We start from the raw sequence: 11,639 nt of genomic DNA, 5'->3' as shown, positions 1-11,639 counted from the left end.
ACATACCATTGTAGAGCAGTTGTACTCCAATAAAGATGTTAAAAAAAAAAGTAAAATCCATATTCTTCCATTCTCCCTTTGTATAGGCTAGTACTTTACTCTTCCACTGAAGAGGATTTCTCTATGTGGCTAAACAAAAGCGTTTATACTAATGCACTTACAGGTCGCCTACCTCTCCCTGTCTCAGTGAGACCGTTTTATGATTGTCAACTGGCATGAAGTGTATACACATCATGTGTATATTTGCAGGACAATGGAGTGATGGGGGGGAATGACGTTATCTCAAACGAATATAATAATATATTTCCACAGTAGCTATTTTTTATCTTTATTTGCCTATTTTTCACCTGATATTTTCGCATACTACTTCCAGTGCTAGGAAATTTTTAAATGAGGGTGGAGTTTTGTAGACACTTAAATCACCTTAAAAGTTGTTTTTAATATTTTCTGCACACTTTATGGCTTAGTGAAGGTCCCAGTGGAACCAGTGTTTTATCATTTGCCAAGAAATTACTTACGCTCTGATTTCTACAAGTTACTTCTCTATGACTCAGTTTTGTCATAAAATGGGAATAATAAATTCACCTACTCCAAAAGATTGTTGTGAGGACTGATTGAGTCAATGCATATAAAGATCTGGAATTGGGTCTCAGAACTCGTAGAAAGAACCTGGCAATTGGGTGATCAGATTTCAATTTTCATTATACTACGATTATGAAGGTACTTAAACACACACACAGACACACACACACAGACACACACACACACACATCAAAGCCTTCCAATGATTTGTTGCTTGTCCAACTTTCCCTTTCCTTTGGCAATATCTTCATGGTAAATCTAAGTTTCATGAACACAAATTACATACCCTCCCTAGCTGCAATCATTTTGTTTTTGAAATTGGAGAGATGCTAAACTACACCAGAAGTGACCCATGACAAAGAAGACATTTTGAAACTAACAAAATAAAGAAGCTTCCTACTAAAAAATGGCAGTTAAACATTGGGCTAAAAATTGGGTAAGAGATCATCTTGTCTATATTAATCATCAATTATCTTCCGAAATAGATGGTGGCTGTGGTTATTGTCAACCTTCACGGAAAAGAAATCTTGACCCAAATGACTACACAATGTAATGCCTTCCAAAGATTTTAGGGGGATGAAATATAGCATGTTCCTCATCACAGGGGGAAGTCATACTTTTGAAAAGGCAAACCAAATACAGATTTTAGGCCCAAGAATATTAGCAAGAAGTTCGCCTTGTCTATAAAACAAATGTGAGTGACCACCACGACGTTGAGATAGTTGTCAGAACTAAGCGCATACACTCTACTGTAGGTCGTCCTCAAGGTAATAATCTGATGGCTATAAGAAGAACAAAAGGAGGGTAAGCTTCCAACATACACCATATTGGGGTAATTTTAAAAGACATCTGTAATGGAAATGCTGAAGTATACTCTTTCCCAAAGATTTGTTGGCAAACTTAGATTAGTGTGTGTGCACATGCATACTTATAGTACATGTGGTTTTGTCCAACGTCATGAGTGAAAAACTTCCCTGGAAGTTGCATTGTTTCAAACTATATATATATTTTTTTTTCTGTAAACTTTGCTGTTATGGCAAAAGTACTGCGAATTTTGTTGATGATTATTTTCAATTGCTTAGATTTTCTCTGCTCTGAGCTGGTGCCAGAACATACTCAGTGAAATCTGCCCATTCTGGAAAGATTGTAGATGAAAAGCAAACATATAAAATGAAGGAAGACAAACATGCTCCCGAATGATAATTAATACAGTATATCACTGAGTACAGCATCCAGATCTTTCATGTCCATGTGTGCATTATGCCTATATTTGTAGGCCTGAATCAACAATGTGACTGTTATCTTTTTCTGTGTATATTGCATGTTCTGATTTAAAATTTCAGAATGCTTTCCCATGTCAATGACAATCTTAATAGAGTCCAATTAGTTCCACAAGGCACTTTGTGATGCACGAGCCTCTGGCTTGATTGCGGTGAATGGTGGGTATTTCCTGTGTTTAAGCCCACATATGGATTGAGTAAGGCAGTGGTAGAGGGACTACTGTTTTCCTTCACTACATCTTCCTTTCTTTTTCACAGGCTAAGCCTTTTTTGTTTTTCCTGGCTCTGTTGTCAAAATACTGACCAAAGTTTTGGCTCATGGTTTGGAACACCAGGCCAAAACAATCCTCTGGAAACTAGTGTGGCAAAATGTATTTTAATCTATACATTCACCATTCAACCGTGTGCACCACCACACCCACTGACCCACTCTGTGGTTTAAAAACAACATGGGTTTGCCCCCAGAACAGCTTGATTTATAGGACAAGTTTTTTCAAGTCTGCTCTATCAACATTGAAAACTGTTCTGAGGCTTGGTTTCATCACATCTCTTGTGGAAAAAAAAAAAGTATTACCTACAGTGGGATCATTTTTGTTTCTGTTTTTAAAAACAAGGTGAATTCCTTTTGCATTCTACAGAATTTCTTTAAAAATGTGTTCAAATAACAGATTATTTTGATAATGCATGAAAAATATGTCTGAATCAGAAAGCAGTTAATGCAATTATTAAAAGTATTTCCTATCATGTTACGAATAAGAAAAGATTAAGAACTTTCCTAGAATGAGTCTTCATATTTTTCTTTTTAGGCTAATTCAAAGTGATTAATTCCTTTAAGTGTCAGGAACCACGTTTTTTCCTTGTCTTTCCAGAAGTGCCGGATTAATTCTTTAACTCTGTTTCACAGTACAAAAGCATCAAGGGTTGATCTCCCAACCGACTTGGAATATTGCTTGAGAGATCAGATTGTCCAAAGGTATCCTGAAGAGCTTTACCAACAGTGACCCTGCTCTTAATTATTCATCCGTTCCATTCCCTCCACTGAATATCCACTGAACCCACTTTTAAAGTTCTGAATATTTTAATGAATGCTAATTGCCTCCCTGTCAACAAAAACAGATTTTGATTTGTATCTGATAATACCTGTTCCACTCAAGATGTTTGCCTTGAACAAGGCTATGCTGGGAAATTTTGCTGAATGACATTAAATTTGCCACCTGGATTTTCTCCCAGATGAACAGGAAGAGCTAAAATGGTCAAGAAAATATCCTTTGATTTTAAATTAAGTATTAACCCTTTCAGCAAAATGCAGTTTATAGCATGTGCTGCAGAGAATTTTATGGCTCTCCCTTCCTCCACTAGAGAGAGAGGGAGAGATGTGGGGGGGAGAGAGGGAGAGAGAGGGGAGAGAGTGGGGGAGAGAGGGGGGGAGAGAGAGAGAGAGAGAGAGAGAGAGAGAGAGAGAGAGAGAGAGAGAGAAAGGGAGAGAGAGGGGGGAGAGGGGAGAGAAGGAGAGAGAGAGGGAGAGAGGGGGGAGAGAGGGGGAGAGAGAGGGAGAGAGGGGGGAGAGAGGGGGGGAGAGAGGGAGAGAGAGGGAGAGAGAGGGGGAGAGAGAGAGAGGGAGAGAGAGGAGGGGAGAGAGAGAGGAGGGGCAAACTTTAAAAATGTTGCTCTCACTTTCCCTCTCTCCCCCTCTCCCTCCCTCCCCGCCGCCCTCAGATCTGACAACTTCAGTTAACGTTTATATCTCTAGTAGTTCAGGAAGGTAAAGTTTTCGAAGGTCCCAAATCTAGAGTCTCCTTTTTTTTTTTTTTTTTGAAATTAACAAACAATGTCTATTTGGGAACGCTGACATTAAGAGAGAAGGTGGAAAAAAGGATAGGGCAGACGCCATGGCTTTCTGATTGCTGGTGGCATACCATGGGCTATCCGACAGTGCAATGTTGATAAGATATTTTGGTTAGCTGGAATCTTTAGACTTAATTGTTAAGTCCCCTATTCTCAACCCAATTACCATTCCCTAAACTGTACATTTCCATAAGCTAGAGACGTTCGCAGTTCGAAATACACTTGCATTTTTAGATTCCCGGGCTACTCATACCACCTAAAGGTTTTCACGTTCATTTGGGACGAGGGTTTAAGATCTTAAGCCAGAGGCCGCTTTCGGCGCTGTCACCGTCTGCGGGTGCCTGAGCCTACTGTTACCGGGCACGCGCGTTCTCTGCGCACCTCAGCAGCCCTGGCTGCCAGCTTTCTTCACCTGGAATCCGTCGAGGCTGCACGAACCACAGTAAATGCACCAGTGCCAGGCCCGCCCAAACCCAGGCACCCCGGAGTGGAGGAGTGAGTGGTGGCGACGTCACGCCTTTGAGCAAATGCCTGCACTGAGGACGCTGCGGCAACCCGGACTGCAGCGCCCATCCACCCAGCAGGGAAAACCCACCAAAGAAGGCCGAAGGCAGATCTCCTGCACCCAAACGGGCTGTGACTTCGATGAGCCGAATCGTGTCTCGAAATGCCCCTTACAAACAATTTAAAACGTTTAGCCATTTCGTAGGAAACAGAGAGAGGCTGCAAATACCTCGAGCAAAGAAAACAAAAGTGGGTGTTTTTCTGTGTGTGTGGACAAAGGGCTTTTATTTATGATCTGTGATCTGTTTAAATATCGGTCCTAGGAATATTGGCTATTGAATTACTGAAGTTTTTACTCACTATACAACTAATAAAATATATCTCGAAAGGCTGAAAAGAATCAAGAAATTGTTATATTGCATTTATTTTTATTAGGAATGTGCAGTTTATCACGTATTAATAATACATTTTCACTCTGTAATGCAACAGGACTACATCTGTTTTTAATACTTGCTGTATAGATCATTAGCCTACTGGTCTTTCTGATCTGTTTCTGCAGTGTCAGAATAAATATCATAATTAATGCTATTTTTGTGCCTATATGTGGCCTTTCTGCACAAGATCAGAGAGGTTATTGGGCCTGCCAATGTGACCCTAGTTTTCAACTCAGGTGATTAGCATAGGGAATTAAGTGTGTCTACTTATTATCCACTGAAGATTGCAAAGATACAGCAGACAATCACAATCATAATTCCAAATGAAAAGAAAGCATGATTCTTTAAAAGTGTTTAGGAGGGTGCACAGCAGGGCATATTTTCTTTCTTACTGGCAAGAGTTTGTAACTGGATATGTTAACATTACTGAGAACATGAAAACATGAAACAAAAGTATTGATTCAAGAATTCACTGAAGAATCCAAGTGCACACTGGTTGGTTTTATTTTATTCTTTTAAAGCACAAGTTACATTGGTTGTTTATGGCAGGCAGGTAACAATGTGGCTGCTTCTCTCTTCCTGCATCTTTCAACATACATGAAAGAAAGTGTTATTTGTAGTGTTAAATTTACATCATCTCCTCTTTAATTGCATCAGCTGCTAACTAGATCTAGAAATAATGACATTTAAAGGGAAAATGGCCAGCATCTCCAAAAGACTGCAGTATAATGGAAGAACCTAATTAATTTAACCTCATAATCTTCCATAATGGCTGAGTTTCATCATTCCCACAGATGGAGCTCAGAGGAATTAACAGCGCTGTGCACCCCCACAGACTCCACGGAATGACTGGCTAAGGGAGATTTGTCTTTATATTGCTTCGACTCACATGTTGGCGATGCTTGCTCGAAGTATACTTGGAAATATATTAGGAAGACAAAGTGTGTGGCATTAAAAGGTGGAATTAAAAAAAAAACACAACACCCCATCTTGCCAAATGTCTTGCCTCTAGTTTTATACGGTAGAGGCAAAAGAAAATCTCTGTTGAGAGATGTGGCACCAAAAATGTCAGATTACCTATGAATATTCTTTCAAGTTTCAATTGCAACAGAAAGGGAAAGCAAAGGTTTAACCTGAGGGAAGTGAGTGATTTGCACCTGTCTACACGTCTTTGAAAATGCCATTCATTTTCCCCCCTAAATGAGTTGTAATATTTTCTGGAATTTTTGCTAATATTAGAAGATAGATGTGGGGTTCTGTATGAGCACATGGGTACAGCAATATATTGGGGGTATTTTTCAAAGATAGTTGCATCATGAAAATAGCTTTACTGCTATGATTTCCCTGCTACGGTGACCAATTCCCTAGCCATTGTGTACTGCCCGAATTCATTATCAGTAAAGAGATCTGAAAGCATCTCTCCCAGCCATTTTTTTCTTCCAAAGAAGCCACTTTCTTTCCACTGTCAAAAAAATAACTGTAGCTTACTTTTTACATCCTTTACTTGTGAATATAAGCATGGATTCCTGTTCCTCTGATCACAGTGAGCAGAGTTAATCTCAGAAAATATTGACAACAGTGTTTGAAGGAACCTCAATGTCAGACCGGCCGTATCTCACTTGCATTCAATAGGCTGATAGTCAGGAAGTTGAAATTATTTGCGTGGGTCCCACAGCAACCTTAAAAACAGGGAAGATGGTAGCGGCTGAGGCTCACCAGAGGAGAGAGTGTGAAGTTATTATTGCATATGGTCACGCTTATTCATTCAATGATCATTGTACTTCAATGTGCCAAGTCCTGTGGGTCTTTCCCGCAGGTGTCCTCCAACGCGAGTTTTACGCACGCTTTTCTGTCAGGGTGGTTTGTAAGCTTCTGATCTAAATTTCGAAAATGCCCCACATCTCTCTCCATCTCCGGAGAACTGGTGAATCCGCCCTCTAAGGAAGCGCGTCTTTATCTGGAAAAAGCCCTGCTGGTCTTCAGGTGGCACTTGGCCGAGAGGAATCACAGCCTCTCAAGCGCCTTTGCAAAGGTGTTTCTCCCGTCACACTGTGGACAGACGGACGGTCCGGGCTCCTGCGCACTTTCCCGCGCCTGGTCACCTTTCCTCCTGGGACTGTGTCCCACGGTTCCCCCAGAGTAGTGGTGGCCCCAGAAATTCTAGGAGGCTTTAGCTCAGGGCAACAATTGGCTTGGAATGTGGCTGGGCGTTGGGGGACAGAGGGTCTTCAAGCTGTGATGTACTGCACACAGGTTTTTATTTTCCACTTAGATTGTACGTTCACTTCGGGGGTGTTGGGAGGGATGCTAAAGCCTCCCCAGATGACCTTTCAAAGCTCCAACCCTGCCCTGGAACGCACGTTGGCCGAGGTTAAGGTCGTCGGAAAAACTGGGGTGCAGGGAGGTATTCCTAAAGGAGAAAGGAGACCGAGGAGAGAGATTTTACTCCTTGTCATTTTCTGCTGCGGCAGTTCTTGATGCTGAGGGAATGATACTGACCACAGCAGAGTCCGCAGAACTGCGGAATGAAAACCGAGGAAGGGGTACTGTCGGGGCTGGAGATGGCGGATTCTTAGAGATCAGTAAAGAAGAGCGAAGGGCTCCGTTCGCCGGAATCTGTGGGCAGAGGGGCATCTGGGTTTGGGGATGCTGTAGCCTGGCCTTGGAGCGCGTGGGATTGGGCGGGAAACGGCCTGGCACGTGGTTACGCTTCGGTTAATGAGGGTGCCGAGGAATCCGACCTCGGTTCGGATCCCGAGTCTTCGACCACCTGGCTGGGTGTTCATTCACTGAACACACATTGACTGATGGCTCGCCCTGCGCCAGGCATTATTCCAGAGGCTGGACATACAGCCGTGTCATCCTGGACTGGTCACTTGACCCCTCGGAATGTCATTTCTTCATCCATACAGCTGCAGGGTTGGATGACTACAAGGTCACTGAGATCCCTTCCAGCTGTCAAATATGACACAGGCGCGAATGGGTGTGCCCTCCGCTGACGGATGAGCCCCCCACTCTCGGCGGTGGGCGGGGAGAAGGACCCGATAGGCCCTTTGCTTCGGTCACTTCTAGGCTGGCAACACACTATTGGGCTAAGCCGGAAAAACACAGCTGTGCGAGGGTGCGGGAATCTAAGTCATCGCGGCCCCCGCAGGCTTGTTTTCCAAAATCCTACCGCACGCCTAGGTGCAGCCTCTCTTCAGAAGCGTATTCTTACTTATCTGACCATCATCGGGGTCAAAACAGGCCTCTGCAGCAAGCCGGCCCGCATCAGGCCCCTTTCGAGCCCGGGGCCAGGGGCCCGGCCGGTCCTCACCGGGCTACTCTTGCCGCGGCCCGGGTCGCACTGTCGCCCGGCGCTGGGAGGAGAACCGACTCCAGCCCGTGGAGCCAGGACCGCCGCGGTGGCCGGGTCCGGGCCTGCGCCGCCCGGCGCTGCAGAGCCGAGCCCTGGGTCCCGCGCTCATCGCGGCGCGCCCCCCGCCCCAAGCGTTGGTTTTCCTGTCCCAGTTTCCATCGAACCTTTGTGAGCGCCTGTTCTCTCCTCTCGGGTGTCTGTTTCTAGCTCACGCTGAAAGTGGAGTTCGAGGACGAGGGAGGGGGCCGCCCCGGCGAGCCGTGCCTCTGGGGGTCACAGCGCGCACTCCCAGTGCCGGCGCGGGCAAGCTGGTCCCGAGCCCCCGGGGCCCCGCGCCGGGCCAGCAGCGCCCCTGCACCCTCTCCGCGCGTTCGATCTCCCCGACGCTACAGGTGGCGGGCAGGGCCGGGCCCCCTCTCTCGCCCAGGCCTCCCGCGCCTTCTTCAGCGCGCCCTGGCGGGTGAGAGGCAGCGTTCTCCAGCGAGCCTCGCCCGGCGCCCTTCCCGCCTGCGGCCTCCTAACATCACCGCCGCTGAGCCTTTTGCTCCAACCTCCCTCGGTGGGCTAAAAGCCTCGTGGTCCTCCTGGCTCATCCCTCGCGCTCCCTCCCCCAGCTGCCGCATCCCGGAGCTCGGAACCTGCGCGCGGGTCTGCGCCGCGGCGTCGACGGGCCGGGCCGCTGCGAAGCTGGCGGGGGAGGCGGGGAAGGGAAGGGAAGGGGAGGGGGGGGCGGGAGGAGATGGAGCCCAGTGAGAGGCCGTGGGTTCGGGCAAACTGATCCTCGCAGGGCTAAGCAGAAGCAGCTGCTGGTAATAGGCGCCGCCGGGGAGGGAGCGGGTTTCCCAGTCCCGGTCGCTCGCGGCTGCGGCGGGCGCGCGGAAGGCCAGAGCCACCGCTGGCAGGAGCGAACCTCGGCGGAGGCGCCCACTCCACCGGCGGGCCTCGATGCAGACCCCCTTCACCTTGCGGGGGACCCCTCAGTCCCAGATGGCTTTCCTGATACACCCTCCTCACCAAGACAGGGTAGAAAACCCCTCACACCCCACTTCCTACTTCTCCCACCCGAACGGGCGCTCTCCTTTTCCCTCCTTGCACCCCAAGAATGGTGCTTGGATGGGTGTTATTCAAAGCCTGCTAAGGAGGTGGGACCACGGCCGGCAACCTAAGTCCGCTCACCTCCTCCCCCCACACCCAGCATCCTTGCAGAAGTGGCCAAACACTTCCCATTGTTCTGAGATCAGGCAGCAAGGACGTGCTTCACTTAGAAGTATTTCTTTGGTTCTCTTCCCATGTACTTCTAAGAAGGGAAATAAGGAAACGGTGCCTGTTGCAGTTTCAGAAGCTTAAAATATTAGACAAGTGTTTGTAAATGAAAACATTTGGAAACTTAGGAAAATTAATAAGCACCTGAAAATCCACGACAAGCCGTAACAACTGATTTTTTATCTATCATTTTATATCCGTCCGTGATCCATCTAAATATGAAAACCCCGTGATTTTATGTAGTTTACATAAACCACAGGCATCTGGCTTTTGCTCTTGAGTTTTTATTCCGATACATTCATGAATTGGCAGTTGGCCCTCAAAACCTACTGAATACGTATTTTAATCCTGGAAAAATAAAATTCAGCTCAATTTATCGCATTTACATCTTATGGAGTTTTATTTTGTTTTTGGGTTTTTTTTTTTTTTGAATTTGGGGAAAGTTCTCCAAAGTCTTCCCCTGTCCCATACTATCCCCCCCGGAGTCCTTCTTTCACTGGCCTCTGGTTCCACTGCTTCAGCGATATCTAGTAATAAAATCTTTGCGGTCCCAGAATATAATCAATCTAGAATTTCTTTCTTTGAATGTTTACATCATGCAGTTTTCGTTACAATCTTGTTAACATGTTTTGTTTAATTCAAGACATGTTAGGAAAGAAAAACAAAACTGAACGTCCTTATGGAGGCAATAATTTTTCTTAAATCTTGATTGAGATATCAGCGGTAGCACTTTGATTTATCTTTCCTTCCCAAAGAAAATTTGTGTTCGATTTTATTGATCAAACGCCTCTACATTGACAAAAGTTTGTCTTTAGATCCTATTTACAATCATATATACTTTTAGCGAGTAGAAGGTACATTTGGAAGCAAAACAGCTTCCAGAAGAAAACCACTCTCTTTCACGCATCTGCCTACCTGTTTAGCCACCCAAAATATATCCTAAAGAGATGTCTTTTCATCTTTACTTCTCTGATACTTGAGGGCTTCAGACCTCTCTAAATAAATGAAATTCGAACGTCTTGTTTAAGGGAGACTGTGCATTTCTGTATCTTGGATTTGGACAAAGGAACTGTTCATAGTCTTTGCGGGAAATAATCTACTCCTACTTGGAAACAGCCCGGGGAACAGCATCTCTCTCTGAGGTTTCCCGGAAAAATCCCCACCGCGGAAGCTGCTCCTACATTGATTTCCGTAGACGCGTCGCTGTCCCTCTTCCACTTCTATTGGATAAGTGCAGCTGTGAAGAACCAAAAACAATATGTATTGGGAAAGAAGAAGGGAGATTCTCGAATTCTAAAGCTGTACCATAATTTCTAGTTTCACTTCTCTCCTCCTCACCTCCCCCATCCTCCTATCCAATTTTCAGGACCACGTGTGCGGTTCTACTTCCCACAGTCTCTTCTCGAATTTCTTAGATAGTTTTTGTTTTTTTCCTCTCAAGTAGTCAGAAAAACAATGCCGAGGGGGGGGGAAAGGGCCTGAAATCGAACTGCAGAGCCAGCAGGCAGAGCGACCGGACGCGCCTGCACACAGTACCAGCAGCCCGGAGTCTCCGGGGGCTTTTCCGAGACTGCCTCAAATGCTAATGTGCAGCGTCCTGGGCTGGAGGAAAAAGACGAGTCTTACGAAAGGAGCTAGACTTCCGTAATGTGAAGGCGAAATCGACAAAGACAATCCTCCTACCTGAGGTGAATCTCGCTTAACTATCTGAACCGGGCTCAAGTCGTTCGTTCCACGGTCTTTGGTCCTGCGATTCCTCCCACGTCGCCACAGACCCCGCGCGACCCCAGACTGTCTCGGTCTGTCCCTCTCCTCAGGCTTCCTAGCTCAGTTTTCACGTCAAATGAGCTCCTTGCAGCCACATGCGCAGTATTTCTTGAACAGTGAACCCCGCTTTCCGAGGCAAACGGTTCGATTAGCATTTCTAGCCCACGTTTAAATTTCAACAGACATTCAGCCCCCCTGTGCCTGGCCTCGCTGGAAATCCGCTTTCAACGACACAGGGTCCAGGTAAACTCTCTGTGCATGCGTTTTGCCTCCAAAGATGTCATGGCATCTGATTGAACTTCAGTATTCCCCGTGTTGCTGGAACAACACCCAAACCTACTGAATGAGTGACTTGAGGCTGCTGCGAAATTTTACATAACAACAAAGATGAAAAAATTGCTATAAGCAGTCACGCTGCAGTGACCACAGGGATCTTGTTTTCTTACATACGGAAGAATAACTCCTTTTTCACTCCAGCAAACATTTTGCTCCAGCTGATCACCAGTGGTTTCCTTAGCTGATTGTGAAGTGGTTTGAGTTTGCCTCTTGCCTACATAAATCAATTTTATGATTTGAAGGGAAGCATCTATATCGTGTTAGATGTAG

The sequence above is a fragment of the Kogia breviceps genome, chromosome 17, assembly GCF_026419965.1.
Source record: "Kogia breviceps isolate mKogBre1 chromosome 17, mKogBre1 haplotype 1, whole genome shotgun sequence".
Taxonomy (NCBI): Eukaryota; Metazoa; Chordata; class Mammalia; order Artiodactyla; family Physeteridae; genus Kogia; species Kogia breviceps.
The sequence above is the reverse complement of the archived record's forward strand: the minus strand, read 5'-3'. Positions refer to the sequence as shown.